We start from the raw sequence: 14649 nt of genomic DNA, 5'->3' as shown, positions 1-14649 counted from the left end.
TAACTATCAATATCTTATTTCCCATCCTTGCATACCACCTACATTATAAAAATAAGCACAGCAAGACATATGACCACGTGGCCTAATGGATAAGGCGTCTGACTTCGGATCAGAAGATTGAGGGTTCGAGTCCCTTCGTGGTCGGTTTTTGCCAATGGTCACACAACTCAGCTTTCCATTCAGAATGGAAGCAGGCTCTACCAATACTCTTATAGCCATCATGTTCTCATTCCTAATTATTCATGAAGTGGAGTACATACTGCACAGTCATTTAGATTGCATCTTCAGCCTAAAATCTTGTCCATGTTAGTGGCATTAAGAAGTGCTTCTATGTACATGCACTGAATATGTAATAGGGTTGCAGAATTTTGGCTTGACAGAATGGGTTTTTAGCTTAAGGGTGTGTAGATGAAATGCAAGGTGTGTAAGTATGTGTCCATGGAGTGCTTCAAGTATAAAATATGTATGTTTTTTGCAGTTAAAGTGCTAATTTTGCATACGAGAAAGAAAAGTACTACAGAAGAATTATAAAGGATTGGCACATTGGCTGCCTTTGCTGATGACACAGTTGGCTAATTTGTAAAGCATTGGTATATTAAGTTGCAGAGTGTGGTTGAACATGGTTAGGAGACTTGGTGCCTCTTTCTGTGTCCTGCTGAAGACAAGGACGGCTTGAAACCACTGTCAAAGCCCAGTTTATTGAGAAAAGCATCCAGGAAAGAAGAAGTGTTGAGTCGAAAGTGGTTCTCCTCCAATTTCTCTCCACTTGCTCGAAATGCAGAGCCTCCATTATAGCACAGAACAGAGTGTTAAAGTCGGGGATGGAAGAGGATGAAAATGGGAAGTTTACTTATGGAGAGAACTGAGAAACGTCCTGTGTCCAGACACCAGTGTTTGACGATTGAATACATTTAAATAATGCCTCTAGAATGCAGGTGCTTATCTGTTCCTCAGTGGCCTAATGGATAAGGCACTGGCCTCCTAAGCCAGGGATTGTGGGTTCGAGTCCCATCTGAGGTGAAAACCAATATCCACTATTACTTTTCTAGAAAAATTTATATATTTATTACATGCTTCCGCTCAGAAGCTTATGAGGTATTAGGAACTTTGAAATGGGACCATTTTACTTCTGTACTCTTCAGGGTCATGTTGGTGTTCTGAAACTACAAAGTAGATTTTTAAACACCTATCTTTGTCAGATGCAACTTTGACCCGGCAGAAGATATACCTTTGGAAAAAAAAATTTGAATTGGATTGGTGTAACTGTTGTTTCTAGAGGTGGTGACAGGCTTTCAGCTACGTGAATAGGGCAAGTCAGGATTCATGAAACGTATACAACCTTTGAGCGTGTGTAAATTGGCATATCCAGAAAGTAGCAGTTTGTACTACTGTCAAAACAGTTTCTCTCCACTTCTGGAAATATCCAGAGCTATGTAAAGCATACAACTGAGCTTTAATCTCATGAAGAAAGAGGTTCAAATGCAAAAAAGAAAACAAAAGCTTATCAAACTGGTGACATTCTCATTATATAGATTCCTAAAGAGTGCTTTAATTGAATGGAGCTGAAAACACACAATGGGATGTAAACCTAAATAACTATCAATATCATATTTCCCATCCTTGCATACCACCTACATTATAAAAATAAGCACAGCAAGACATATGACCGCGTGGCCTAATGGATAAGGCGTCTGACTTCGGATCAGAAGATTGAGGGTTCGAGTCCCTTCGTGGTCGCTTCTTGCCAATGGTCACACAACTCAGCTTTCCATTCAGAATGGAAGCAGGCTCTACCAATACTCTTATAGCCATCATGTTCTCATTCCTAATTATTCATGAAGTGGAGTACATACTGCACAGTCATTTAGATTGCATCTTCAGCCTAAAATCTTGTCCATGTTAGTGGCATTAAGAAGTGCTTCTATGTACATGCACTGAATATGTAATATGGTTGCAGAATTTTGGCTTGACAGAATGGGTTTTTAGCTTAAGGGTGTGTAGATGAAATGCAAGGTGTGTAAGTATGTGTCCATGGAGTGCTTCAAGTATAAAATATGTATGTTTTTTGCAGTTAAAGTGCTAATTTTGTATACGAGAAAGAAAAGTACTACAGAAGAATTATAAAGGATTGGCACATTGGCTGCCTTTGCTGATGACACAGTTGGCTAATTTGTAAAGCATTGGTATATTAAGTTGCAGAGTGTGGTTGAACATGGTTAGGAGACTTGGTGCCTCTTTCTGTGTCCTGCTGAAGACAAGGACGGCTTGAAACCACTGTCAAAGCCCAGTTTATTGAGAAAAGCATCCAGGAAAGAAGAAGTGTTGAGTCGAAAGTGGTTCTCCTCCAATTTCTCTCCACTTGCTTGAAATGCAGAGCCTCCATTATAGCACAGAACAGAGTGTTAAAGTCGGGGATGGAAGAGGATGAAAATGGGAAGTTTACTTATGGAGAGAACTGAGAAACGTCCTGTGTCCAGACACCAGTGTTTGACGATGGAATACATTTAAATAATGCCTCTAGAATGCAGGTGCTTATCTGTTCCTCAGTGGCCTAATGGATAAGGCACTGGCCTCCTAAGCCAGGGATTGTGGGTTCGAGTCCCATCTGAGGTGAAAACCAATATCCGCTCTTACTTTTCCAGAAAAATTTATATATTTATAACATGCTTCCGCTCAGAAGCTTATGAGGTATTAGGAACTTTGAAATGGTACCATTTTACTTCTGTACTCTTCAGGGTCATGTTGGTGTTCTGAAACTACAAAGTAGATTTTTAAACACCTATCTTTGTCAGATGCAACTTTGACCCGGCAGAAGATATTCCTTTGGAAAAAATGATTTGAATTGGATTGGTGTAACTGTTGTTTCTAGAGGTGGTGACAGGCTTTCAGCTACTTGAATAGGGCAAGGCAGGATTCATGAAACGTATACAACCTTTGAGCGTGTGTAAATTGGCATATCCAGAAAGGAGCAGTTTGTACTACTGTCAAAACAGTTTCTCTCCACTTCTGGAAATATCCAGAGCTATGTAAAGCATACAACTGAGCTTTAATCTCATGAAGAAAGAGGTTTACATGCAAAAAAGAAAACAAAAGCTTATCGTACTGGTGACATTCTCATTATATAGATTCCAAAAGAGTGCTTTAATTGAAAGGAGCTGAAAAAACACAATGGGATGTAAACCTAAATAACTATCAATATCATATTTCCCATCCTTGCATACTACCTACATTATAAAAATAAGCACAGCAGGACATATGACCGCGTGGCCTAATGGATAAGGTGTCTGACTTCGGATCAGAAGATTGAGGGTTCGAGTCCCTTCGTGGTCGGTTTTTGCCAATGGACACACAACTCAGCTTTCCGTTCAGAATGGAAGCAGGCTCTTCCAATACTCTTATAGCCATCATGTTCTCATTCCTAATTATTCATGAAGTGGAGTACATACTGCACAGTCATTTAGATTGCATCTTCAGCCTAAAATCTTGTCCATGTTAGTGGCATTAGGAAGTGCTTCTATGTACACGCACTGAATATGTAATAGGGTTGCAGAATTTTGACTTGACAGAATGGGTTTTTAGCTTAAGGGTGTGTAGATGAAATGCAAGGTGTGTAAGTATGTGTTCATGGAGTGCTTCAAGTGTAAAAATCTGTATGATTTGTGCAGTTAAAGTGCTAATTTTGCCTACGAGAAAGAAAAGTACTACAGAAGAATTATAAAGGATTGGCACATTGGCTGCCTTTGCTGATGACACAGTTGGCTAATTTGTAAAGCATTGGTCTATTAAGTTGCAGAGTGTGGTTGAACTTGGTTAGGAGACTTGGTGCCTGTTTCTGTGTCCTGCTGAAGACAAGGACGGCTTGGTACCACTGTCAAAGCCCAGTTTATTGAGAAAAGCATCCAGGAAAGAAGAAGTGTTGAGTCGAAAGTGGTTCTCCTCCAATTTCTCTCCACTTGCTCGAAATGCAGAGCCTCCATTATAGCACAGAACAGAGTGTTAAAGTCGGGGATGGAAGAGGATGAAAATGGGAAGTTTACTTATGGAGAGAACTGAGAAATGTCCTGTGTGCAGACACCAGTGTTTGACGATTGAATACATTTATATAATGCCTCTAGACTGCAAGTGCTCATCTGTGCCTCAGTGGCCTAATGGATAAGGCACTGGCTTCCTAAGCCAGGGATTGTGGGTTCGAGTCCCATCTGAGGTGAAAACCAATATCCACTATTACTTTTCTAGAAAAATTTATATATTTATTACATGCTTCCGCTCAGAAGCTTATGAGGTATTAGGAACTTTGAAATGGGACCATTTTACTTCTGTACTCTTCAGGGTCATGTTGGTGTTCTGAAACTACAAAGTAGATTTTTAAACACCTATCTTTGTCAGATGCAACTTTGACCCGGCAGAAGATATACCTTTGGAAAAAAAAATTTGAATTGGATTGGTGTAACTGTTGTTTCTAGAGGTGGTGACAGGCTTTCAGCTACGTGAATAGGGCAAGTCAGGATTCATGAAACGTATACAACCTTTGAGCGTGTGTAAATTGGCATATCCAGAAAGTAGCAGTTTGTACTACTGTCAAAACAGTTTCTCTCCACTTCTGGAAATATCCAGAGCTATGTAAAGCATACAACTGAGCTTTCATCTCATGAAGAAAGAGGTTTAAATGCAAAAAAGAAAACAAAAGCTTATCAAACTGGTGACATTCTCATTATATGGATTCCTAAAGAGTGCTTTAATTGAATGGAGCTGAAAACACACAATGGGATGTAAACCTAAATAACTATCAATATCATATTTCCCATCCTTGCATACCACCTACATTATAAAAATAAGCACAGCAGTACATATGACCGCGTGGACTAATGGATAAGGCGTCTGACTTCGGATCAGAAGATTGAGGGTTCGAGTCCCTTCGTGGTCGGTTTTTGCCAATGGTCACACAACTCAGATTTCCATTCAGAATGGAAGTAGGCTCTTCCAATACTCTTATAGCCATCATGTTCTCATTCCTAAATATTCATGAAGTGGAGTACATACTGCACAGTCATTTAGATTGCATCTTCAGCCTAAAATCTTGTTCATGTTAGTGGCATTAAGACGTGCTTCTATGTACACGCACTGAATATGTAATAGGGTTGCAGAATTTTGACTTGACAGAATGGGTTTTTAGCTTAAGGGTGTGTAGATGAAATGCAAGGTGTGTAAGTATGTGTTCATGGAGTGCTTCAAGTGTAAAATCTGTATGATTTGTGCAGTTAAAGTGCTAATTTTGCCTACGAGAAAGAGAAGTACTACAGAAGAATTATAAAGGATTGGCACATTGGCTGCCTTTGCTGATGACACAGTTGGCTAATTTGTAAAGCATTGGTCTATTAAGTTGCAGAGTGTGGTTGAACTTGGTTAGGAGACTTGGTGCCTGTTTCTGTGTCCTGCTGAAGACAAGGACGGCTTGATACCACTGTCAAAGCCCAGTTTATTGAGAAAAGCATTCAGGAAAGAAGAAGTGTTGAGTCGAGAGGGGTTCTCCTCCAATTTCTCTCACCTTGCTCGAAATGCAGAGAGTCCATTATAGCACAGAACAGAGTGTTAAAGTCGGGGATGGAAGAGGATGAAAATGGGAAGTTTACTTATGGAGAGAACTGAGAAATGTCCTGTGTGCAGACACCAGTGTTTGACGATTGAATACATTTAAATAATGCCTCTAGACTGCAGGTGTTTATCTGTGCCTCAGTGGCCTAATGGATAATGCACTGGCCTCCTAAGCCAGGGATTGTGGGTTCGAGTCCCATCTGAGGTGAGAACCAATATCCACTCTTACTTTTCCAGAAAAATTGATATATTTATTACATGCTTCCGCTCAGAAGCATATGTGGTATTAGGAACTTTGAAATGGTACCATTTTACTTTTTGACCCGGCAGAAGATATTCCTTTGGAAAAAATGATTTGAATTGGATTGGTGTAACTGTTGTTTCTAGAGGTGGTGACAGGCTTTCAACTACTTGAATAGGGCAAGGCAGGATTCATGAAACGTATACAACCTTTGAGCGTGTGTAAATTGGCATATCCAGAAAGGAGCAGTTTGTACTACTGTCAAAACAGTTTCTCTCCACTTCTGGAAATATCCAGAGCTATGTAAAGCATACAACTGAGCTTTAATCTCATGAAGAAAGAGGTTTAAATGCAAAAAAGAAAACAAAAGCTTATCGTACTGGTGACATTCTCATTATATAGATTCTAAAAGAGTGCTTTAATTGAAAGGAGCTGAAAAAACACAATGGGATGTAAACCTAAATAACTATCAATATCATATTTCCCATCCTTGCATACTACCTACATTATAAAAATAAGCACAGCAGGACATATGACCGCGTGGCCTAATGGATAAGGTGCCTGACTTCGGATCAGAAGATTGAGGGTTCGAGTCCCTTCGTGGTCGGTTTTTGCCAATGGACACACAACTCAGCTTTCCGTTCAGAATGGAAGCAGGCTCTTCCAATACTCTTATAGCCATCATGTTCTCATTCCTAATTATTCATGAAGTGGAGTACATACTGCACAGTCATTTAGATTGCATCTTCAGCCTAAAATCTTGTCCATGTTAGTGGCATGAAGAAGTGCTTTTATGTACACGCACTGAATATGTAATAGGGTTGCAGAATTTTGACTTGCCACAATGGGTATTTAGCTTAAGGGTGTGTAGATGAAATGCAAGGTGTGTAAGTATGTGTTCATGGAGTGCCTCAATTGTAAAATCTGTACAATTTGTGCAGTTAAAGTGCTAATTTTGGCTACGAGAAAGAAAAGTACTACAGAAGAATTATAAAGGATTGGCACATTGGCTGCCTTTGCTGATGACACAGTTGGCTAATTTGTGAAGCATTGGTCTATTAAGTTGCAGAGTGTGGTTGAACTTGGTTAGGAGACTTGGTGCCTGTTTCTGTGTCCTGCTGAAGACAAGGACGGCTTGATACCACTGTCAAAGCCCAGTTTATTGAGAAAAGCATCCAGGAAAGAAGAGGTGTTGAGTCGAGAGTGGTTCTCCTCCAATTTCTCTCCACTTGCTCGAAATGCAGAGCCTCCATTATAGCACAGAACAGAGTGTTAAAGTCGGGGATGGAAGAGGATGAAAATGGGAAGTGTACTTATGGAGAGAACTGAGAAATGTCCTGTGTGCAGACACCAGTGTTTGACGATTGAATACATTTAAATAATGCCTCTAGACTGCAAGTGTTTATCTGTGCCTCAGTGGCCTAATGGATAAGGCACTGGCCTCCTAAGCCAGGGATTGTGGGTTCGAGTCCCATCTGAGGTGAAAACCAATATCCACTCTTACTTTCCAGAAAAATTGATATATATATTACATGCTTACGCTCAGAAGCTTATGTGGTATTAGGAACTTTGAAATGGTACCATTTTACTTCTGTACTCTTCAGAGTCATGTTGGTGTTCTGAAAATACAAAGTAGATTTTTAAACACCTATCTTTGTCAGATGCAACTTTGACCCGGCAGAAGATATTCCTTTGGAAAAAATGATTTGAATTGGATTGGTGTAACTGTTGTTTCTAGAGGTGGTGACAGGCTTTCAGCTACTTGAATAGGGCAAGTCAGGATTCATGAAACGTATACAACCTTTGAGCGTGTGTAAATTGGCATATCCAGAAAGGAGCAGTTTTTACTACTGTCAAAACAGTATCTCTCCACCTCTAGAAATATCCAGAGCTATGTAAAGCGTACAACTGAGCTTGATTCTCATGAAGAAAGAGGTTTAAATGCAAAAAAGAAAATAAAAGCTTATCATACTGGTGACATTTTCATTATATAGATTCCAAAAGAGTGCTTTAATTGAAAGGAGCTGAAAACACACAATGGGATGTAAACCTAAATAACTATCAATATCATATTTCCCATCCTTGCATACCACCTACATTATAAAAATAAGTACAGCAGGACATATGACCGCGTGGCCTAATGGATAAGGCGTCTGATTCCGGATCAGAAGATTGAGGGTTTGAGTCCCTTCGTGGTCGGTTCTTGCCAATGGTCACACAACTCAGATTTCCATTCAGAATGGAAGCAGTCTCTTCCAATACTCTTATAGCCATCATGTTCTCATTCCTAATTATTCATGAAGTGGAGTACATACTGCACAGTCATTTAGATTGCATCTTCAGCCTAAAATCTTGTTCATGTTAGTGGCATTAAGAAGTGCTTCTATGTACACACACAGAATATGTAATAGGGTTGCAGAATTTTGACTTGACAGAATGGGTTTTTAGCTTAAGGGTGTGTAGATGAAATGCAAGGTGTGTAAGTATGTGTTCATGGAGTGCTTCAAGTGTAAAATCTGTATGATTTGTGCAGTTAAAGTTCTAATTTTGCCTACGAGAAAGAGAAGTACTACAGAAGAATTATAAAGGATTGGCACATTGGCTGCCTTTGCTGATGACACAGTTGGCTAATTTGTGAAGCATTGGTCTATTAAGTTGCAGAGTGTGGTTGAACTTGGTTAGGAGAATTGGTGCCTGTTTCTGTGTCCTGCTGAAGACAAGGACGGCTTGATACCACTGTCAAAGCCCAGTTTATTGAGAAACGCATCCAGGAAAGAAGAAGTGTTGAGTCGAGAGTGGTTCTCCTCCAATTTCTCTCCACTTGCTCGAAATGCAGAGAGTCCATTATAGCACGGAACAGAGTGTTAAAGTCGGGGATGGAAGAGGATGAAAATGGGAAGTTTACTTATGGAGAGAACTGAGAAATGTCCTGTGTGCAGACACCAGTGTTTGACGATTGAATGCATTTAAATAATGCCTCTAGACTGCAAGTGTTTCTTTGTGCCTCAGTGGCCTAATGGATAAGGCACTGGCCTCCTAAGCCAGGGATTGTGGGTTCGAGTCCCATCTGAGGTGAAAACCAATATCCACTCTTACTTTTCCAGAAAAATTGATATATTTATTACATGCTTCCGCTCAGAAGCTTATGTGGTATTAGGAACTTTGAAATGGTACCATTTTACTTCTGTACTCTTCAGAGTCATGTTGGTGTTCTGAAACTACAAAGTAGATTTTTAAACACCTATCTTTGTCAGATGCAACTTTGACCCGGCAGAAGATATTCCTTTGGAAAAAATTATTTGAATTGGATTGGTGTAACTGTTGTTTCTAGAGGTGGTGACAGGCTTTCATCTACTTGAATAGGGCAAGTCAGGATTCATGAAACGTATACAACCTTTGAGCGTGTGTAAATTGGCATATCCAGAAAGGAGCAGTTTTTACTACTGTCAAAACAGATTCTCTCCACCTCTAGAAATATCCAGAGCTATGTAAAGCATACAACTGAGCTTTATTCTCATGAAGAAAGAGGTTTAAATGCAAAAAAGAAAACAAAAGCTTATCGTACTGGTGACATTTTCATTATATAGATTCCAAAAGAGTGCTTTAATTGAAAGGAGCTGAAAACACACAATGGGATTGTGAGAAGTTGGCCTGGTATATAATGCTCCCTAGTTCTAGTGATCACTTTGTACCATGCCAAGCAACCCTTATGATGATGGTTGTAATTCAACCTTGTAGACCAGTTATCCTAGTGGTAACGTGGACAAAGCAGTCTTAGGCTAAACTCTGAAAGGCATGTGAAGCCAGCTGTTATACCATACACAACCCCCTTGAATACCAAATGAAAGGGACACCACACAGATATATATTGAAAATATATATTGATTTATTAACTATAAAATCCCCTGGACTCTTTATGAGCACAGAAGCACAAGCGTTAAATCACAAGACAGTTTAAAATACACAAAAGTTGCACAATATGGATGAGCCCTAGGGGCCACCTAAACCATATACTAAGAAAGTGGTATAAGAGATACCAATAGGAAAGTGAAGAGGCCTAGGGCCTTGGGAATCGCTGGAGCTATTCGAGACTGGAAATAACTAAGTCGGGAAAGGCCCACGGGACTCGGGTGCAGTGTTCAAAGTGCACGCACTTTCCAATGTAACGGCTATGGTGCGTAAAAAGTACACAAAGTTAGTTTAAGGGCACTTCCGCTGAACCTAGAGGAACAAAACTTAAGACACAGACCCTAGAGGTGTGTACCAGTGTAGGGACACCGGCTTTGCAATGTTACCACACCCACAGGAAGTGGGTGCACAGGGTCGAAGTGGCGTCGGGTTCTGACACGCAGGTTCTTGGCGCTTGAAGCTGAAGATGCTGCAGGCGATGTGAAGGAGAAGTGTCCGGTGGATCCAAGGGTGGATCTGAAGTGGTGAAGACCTGAAAGCAGAGGGAACAATGTTCAAAGTCACTGACCAGTGACCACCGTGGAACCAGATTGGAACCAGGCAAAGTCGGGTGCAAACAGGTGATCAGGGGTTGCTTCTCTCTGCAGCCACGTGGACACGAAGAGGTCAAGGATGTCCAGAAGTCGATCACGAGCTGTCCCTCAAAGGCTCTAGCTGATGGCGGTGTCGGCAACTCAATTGAAGCAAACAAGCCTTGGCTAACGCAATCCACGGGGAAAGTAAAAAAGGCTTATTACTCGGACCAGCAAGGTCAGATCGGGTACTCCTTTCTACAGGAGCGAGGGCAGGTCTGGAGCAACCAGACCCACAGTGTAACTTGTAGGTTTCGTTGCCAAGATGGCCGCTGACCACGTGACAAGCGGCCGGGATGGCGAGTCGAGTGGCAAAAAGCAAAAGGGCCCCACGCAGATCGTGGAGATGCTGGAGGGCTGATATTTGGTGCACATGCTGCTCGGTTGTGGAGCTTTTCAAACCCTAAAGCACAGAGTCGAGGGTGCCTTGGGTGCTGCGCAGTCAGCGTCTCGGGGGTCTTTCAAGATGGCTGCTCCCACGTCTCTCGGGGCCTCCACGGGTCCCTTCTTTGCAGGGACTGTGGATCGGGCTAGGAGAAGTCTGGGAAGCTGTGTCTTGTCAGGCTCTGCACTCGGGCTCCGGCGGGAGGCGGCGGCAAAGCAGACGTCGAGGTGCTGGGTGATACCTGTGTTCACAGGGTGGCCCCTCCTAGGCCACAAGGGAGATTCTCTTCAGTCTTCTGTGCAGCAGAATGTCGAAGTCCAGTCTTCTTCTTGTTTAAAGTTGATTTCAGGATGATCTGCTGTGCAATGGCACTGCTCCCTCTCTTATTCCAATCTGAGGGGTGGATCTCCTGCTAGGTCCCTCCCCTATGGGTGGGACCAGGAAGGGGGGTGGTTACACCCCCTCTCCTTTGTCCAGCTCCTCGCCAGGACTGGGGCTGGAAAGCCCCAGAACCGGTTTGGGCTGGCTTATGCACAGGGACACCTTGTGTGCCCCAGGCATGTCTCAATCTATTCAGCCCTGTCCTACCCAATACACAAAACCCTGTCTGGGGTGGTGCTCGCACCTCCCCAGGCAGGAAACCCTTTGTCCAGGCCCTCCTCGCTGGAAGGACTCCCAGCAGCAGGAGGTCAGACATGTGTCTGTGGTGGCAGCATCCATTTTGTGATGCTGAGGCTCTGGTTAACTTTAACCGGGGTTAAGGCTACACACATGTCGTGTCCCTCTAGAAGGGTGGAATGCTATCCCCATCGCCAGAACTGGCGAGGGGATAGTATTCCAATTCGTATGACACCTTACTCGAAATGTTTTGATAAAGCCAAACCAAAGATAGCATATAACCGCGAGGATTATAATGCACTTAAGAGTATATGGTATGGCAATATCCCAGAACAGCTTAGGGATTGGTTCCCGACAGCTGCAGACAGGCTCAGCTCATGCTAGAGCACCATCCCACATGTAACCATGCACTCTGCCCCCAGGATTGCAGGGGCCTTCCATAGGAATGGCTTACAGGTTAACATGTGTCCAGTTTAAGGTTAGATATAGGGATACTATATCTAAGTAAGAGGTGATTACACCAACTTACCCCAGCTGAGTGATCAGCCAGTTGTGTCAAATCTGGAGGCCAGGCCAGGGGTGGCACAAGACGTGCTGCAGCCCCTGGTAGGCCTTGGATGCACCTATGCCCTGGGTACCTAGGGTACACTGTTACAGGGGCCTATAAGGTGAACCAGTTCCAATTATGTTATGCACCTAGGGTACATGGAGTCCATTTTAAGGAGAGAGCAATCAGCCTGGGGCCCTGAATAGCAGGATCCCAGGCCAACTAAGTCAAAAACCAACTAAACACCAGGCAAAAAGTTTGGGGGTAACCATAGTCAGATATCCACCTTCCTACATAACCCCCCCCCCAAACGAAAGGAGATAAGGCTATCCTTGACCAGGTAAGCCTATATTGCCTAAGTGGCCATATAAGGAAGTACCAGCTCTGGCTTGGTAACCCCCTGTTTCATGGTCCACTAAGCAATCCCTCACCCTAAGGGTATCTGAGGGTCTCCACCATAGGGAATCTCTACCTGTGGTGTGTCTTTGCAAAGTCAAAGGCTGGTGTTGGGATGGAGTACTGAAGTGAGTTTCCTCTGTAGGGATCAGCTTCCTCCAATCACTCTCCACCATGTGTGCCTTTCTTTCTTTGACTGAGTTGCACTGTGCTCTCAGGGTCAACCTCTGGCTACCTAAAGCTGGAGGCTGAGTCCCTCTGTTTGGCTTACTGGAGGGACAGTTCAGGTTTGGGCCCTTAGGGTCCCAGGTTTGGCTGTGCCCAACAATATCCATCTGGGGGAGGTCCCTAACTACTTTTAAGGGGGATCCCTCAGGAGTTTTTAAAGTTTGCACCTCACTAGGGCTACTAGTTTTGGTGCCCCTAATCTGTTGGTGGGGGTGCTTTATTTGACAGGGGGCGCTTTGGGTCTCACTGTCCTTCTTGTCCTCTGCAGCCCTGGGCTGAGTAAGGCAAGGTAGAGAGGGGCAGGTTACCTGCTTCAGACTGGGTCCCACCTGAGAAGGGTCCACTGCCATCAGAGGCTCTGTTAGGCCAGGCCTAACAACCTCTGGGACAGTTCCTTCATCAGGGGTTAGATCAGTTCCCTGAGGAGGCTGATCCTTTCCTAAAGTCTGGTGGGAGGGAGATTTCTCTTCTTCCTCAATGCTCTCTGTTTGGGTGGAGTGATCCATCATTTCAGGCTTCACTACCCATGTATCAGTTTGAGTTTGGGCTGTGGCCATCACAGCCCCACCAACCTTTTCAGGAGGAGACTCAGTTTGGGTATTGGCTGTTACTAGTACAGCCCTGCTACTCTTTCCAGGAGGGAAGTTATCTAAAGATGGGGCTGAGGTTTGCTCAGCCCTCCCAACCTTTTCAGGAAGGACATCTTGAATTGGGGCTGTAGCCATTACAGCCCCACTAACCTTTCCATGGAGATTTACCATTCTAGAATGGGTTTGCTGTTCAACCTCAGCCCAGGCTGAGATTTCCAAATCATTACCCAGTAGGCAATCTACAGGCAAGTTTGCTGACACTGCCACTCTCTTTGGGCCAGTGACACCTCCCCAGCTAAGATTGACTACTGCCATGGGATGATTGGTTTCTATGCCATCAATGTTTGTCACCTGATATCTGGCATCAGGTAAAAGTTGCCTTGAGGGGACTAGACATTCAGCCACCATGGTGATGCTAGCCCCTGTGTCTCTGAAGGCCTCAACTTTCAAGCCATTGATGAGGGGCTCCTGTCTATACTTGCTCAAAGTGTTTGGGCAAGCAGTGAAATTGGCAAACCCCATGCCAGTCTCATAGACAAGAGTATCTGAGTTAGGGGACCTGGATAGGCCAGAGTTCACCTGTCCTCCAAAAGTAAACCCACCCAAATTCTTGGGGGTGCTCCCACCACCTGGGGGACCACTGCTAACAGTGACAGGAGGTGTTGGAGCCTTACCTGGAGGTATATTCTCCTTATTGCCATTCTTGGGACAACAGCTATCTGTTTTGTAATGCCCCACCTGTTTACAGGTATGACAATAAGGCTTTTTCTGGGTTGTAGAAGTGTCTTGGGACCCACCCCCATCCTTGGAGTTTTGGGGCCCTGGGGAAGTCTTTTCCTTACTTTTATCCCCACCCTTCTCTTGAGGCTTGGTAGTCTCTTTCTTTTGGTCACCACCCTGGTTCTTAGGTCTGATCCTGGTTCTGACCCATTTGTCTGGCCTCCTACCCAATTCTTGTGGGGAGGTCAGATCAGAGTCAACCAGGTGCTGATGTAGAAGCTGATTTTGACAATTACTTAAGATTTGCTCTCTCATAATTAAATTATACAATCCTGTATAGTCAGTAACCTTACTTCCCAGCAACCAGCCCTCCAGAGCCTTAGTGGCACACTCAACAAATTCAGACCAGTCCTGAGTCTGTGTCTTCTGGGTATCTCTGAACATTAACCTGTACTGTTCAGTGGTTAAGCCTAACCCATCAATCAGAGCACTCTTCAGGACCATGTAGTTTCTAGAATCCCCATCACTAACTGTGAGGAGTCTGTCTCTGCCTCTACCTTCAAAGGAGAGCCACAAGATTGCTGCCCACTGCTCCTGAGGGATCTGCTGTACTCTGCAGGCTCTCTCCATTGCAGTAATCCATTTATGGATATCATCCCCAGCTTTGTAGGGGGGCACAATCTTACTCAGGTTTCTTGTATCAAAGGACCTGTCTTTATCCTTCTGGATATTGCTGCCACCAGTGGATCCTAATCCACTCTCTCTAGGCTGTCTTGCTCTAGCAAGTTTCT

The 14649-nt window shown here is 43.5% G+C and overlaps 12 non-coding genes across 12 annotated transcripts; all 12 read left to right on the top strand.

Moving 5' to 3' along the window:
- Positions 1–71: 71 nt before the first annotated feature.
- Positions 72–144, top strand: TRNAR-UCG (transfer RNA arginine (anticodon UCG)). Its single transcript has one exon. It is a non-coding gene; the product is annotated as a tRNA-Arg (tRNA).
- An 803-nt stretch (positions 145–947) lies between these two features.
- Positions 948–1022, top strand: TRNAR-CCU (transfer RNA arginine (anticodon CCU)). The gene has a single exon. It is a non-coding gene; the product is annotated as a tRNA-Arg (tRNA).
- A 642-nt stretch (positions 1023–1664) lies between these two features.
- Positions 1665–1737, top strand: TRNAR-UCG (transfer RNA arginine (anticodon UCG)). The gene has a single exon. It is a non-coding gene; the product is annotated as a tRNA-Arg (tRNA).
- An 803-nt stretch (positions 1738–2540) lies between these two features.
- Positions 2541–2615, top strand: TRNAR-CCU (transfer RNA arginine (anticodon CCU)). Its single transcript has one exon. It is a non-coding gene; the product is annotated as a tRNA-Arg (tRNA).
- A 642-nt stretch (positions 2616–3257) lies between these two features.
- TRNAR-UCG (transfer RNA arginine (anticodon UCG)) lies at positions 3258–3330 on the top strand. The gene has a single exon. It is a non-coding gene; the product is annotated as a tRNA-Arg (tRNA).
- An 804-nt stretch (positions 3331–4134) lies between these two features.
- On the top strand, positions 4135–4207 carry TRNAR-CCU (transfer RNA arginine (anticodon CCU)). Its single transcript has one exon. It is a non-coding gene; the product is annotated as a tRNA-Arg (tRNA).
- A 644-nt stretch (positions 4208–4851) lies between these two features.
- Positions 4852–4924, top strand: TRNAR-UCG (transfer RNA arginine (anticodon UCG)). Its single transcript has one exon. It is a non-coding gene; the product is annotated as a tRNA-Arg (tRNA).
- Positions 4925–5727: 803 nt separating this feature from the next.
- On the top strand, positions 5728–5800 carry TRNAR-CCU (transfer RNA arginine (anticodon CCU)). The gene has a single exon. It is a non-coding gene; the product is annotated as a tRNA-Arg (tRNA).
- A 567-nt stretch (positions 5801–6367) lies between these two features.
- TRNAR-UCG (transfer RNA arginine (anticodon UCG)) lies at positions 6368–6440 on the top strand. Its single transcript has one exon. It is a non-coding gene; the product is annotated as a tRNA-Arg (tRNA).
- An 803-nt stretch (positions 6441–7243) lies between these two features.
- Positions 7244–7316, top strand: TRNAR-CCU (transfer RNA arginine (anticodon CCU)). The gene has a single exon. It is a non-coding gene; the product is annotated as a tRNA-Arg (tRNA).
- Positions 7317–7959: 643 nt separating this feature from the next.
- On the top strand, positions 7960–8032 carry TRNAR-CCG (transfer RNA arginine (anticodon CCG)). The gene has a single exon. It is a non-coding gene; the product is annotated as a tRNA-Arg (tRNA).
- Positions 8033–8835: 803 nt separating this feature from the next.
- TRNAR-CCU (transfer RNA arginine (anticodon CCU)) lies at positions 8836–8908 on the top strand. Its single transcript has one exon. It is a non-coding gene; the product is annotated as a tRNA-Arg (tRNA).
- The last annotated feature ends 5741 nt before the right edge of the window (positions 8909–14649 follow it).

Source organism: Lissotriton vulgaris, chromosome 5 (genome assembly GCF_964263255.1).
Source record: "Lissotriton vulgaris chromosome 5, aLisVul1.2, whole genome shotgun sequence".
NCBI classification, from domain to species: Eukaryota; Metazoa; Chordata; class Amphibia; order Caudata; family Salamandridae; genus Lissotriton; species Lissotriton vulgaris.
Note: the sequence above shows the minus strand (reverse complement) of the source record. Positions and strands in the feature narration are given on the sequence as shown.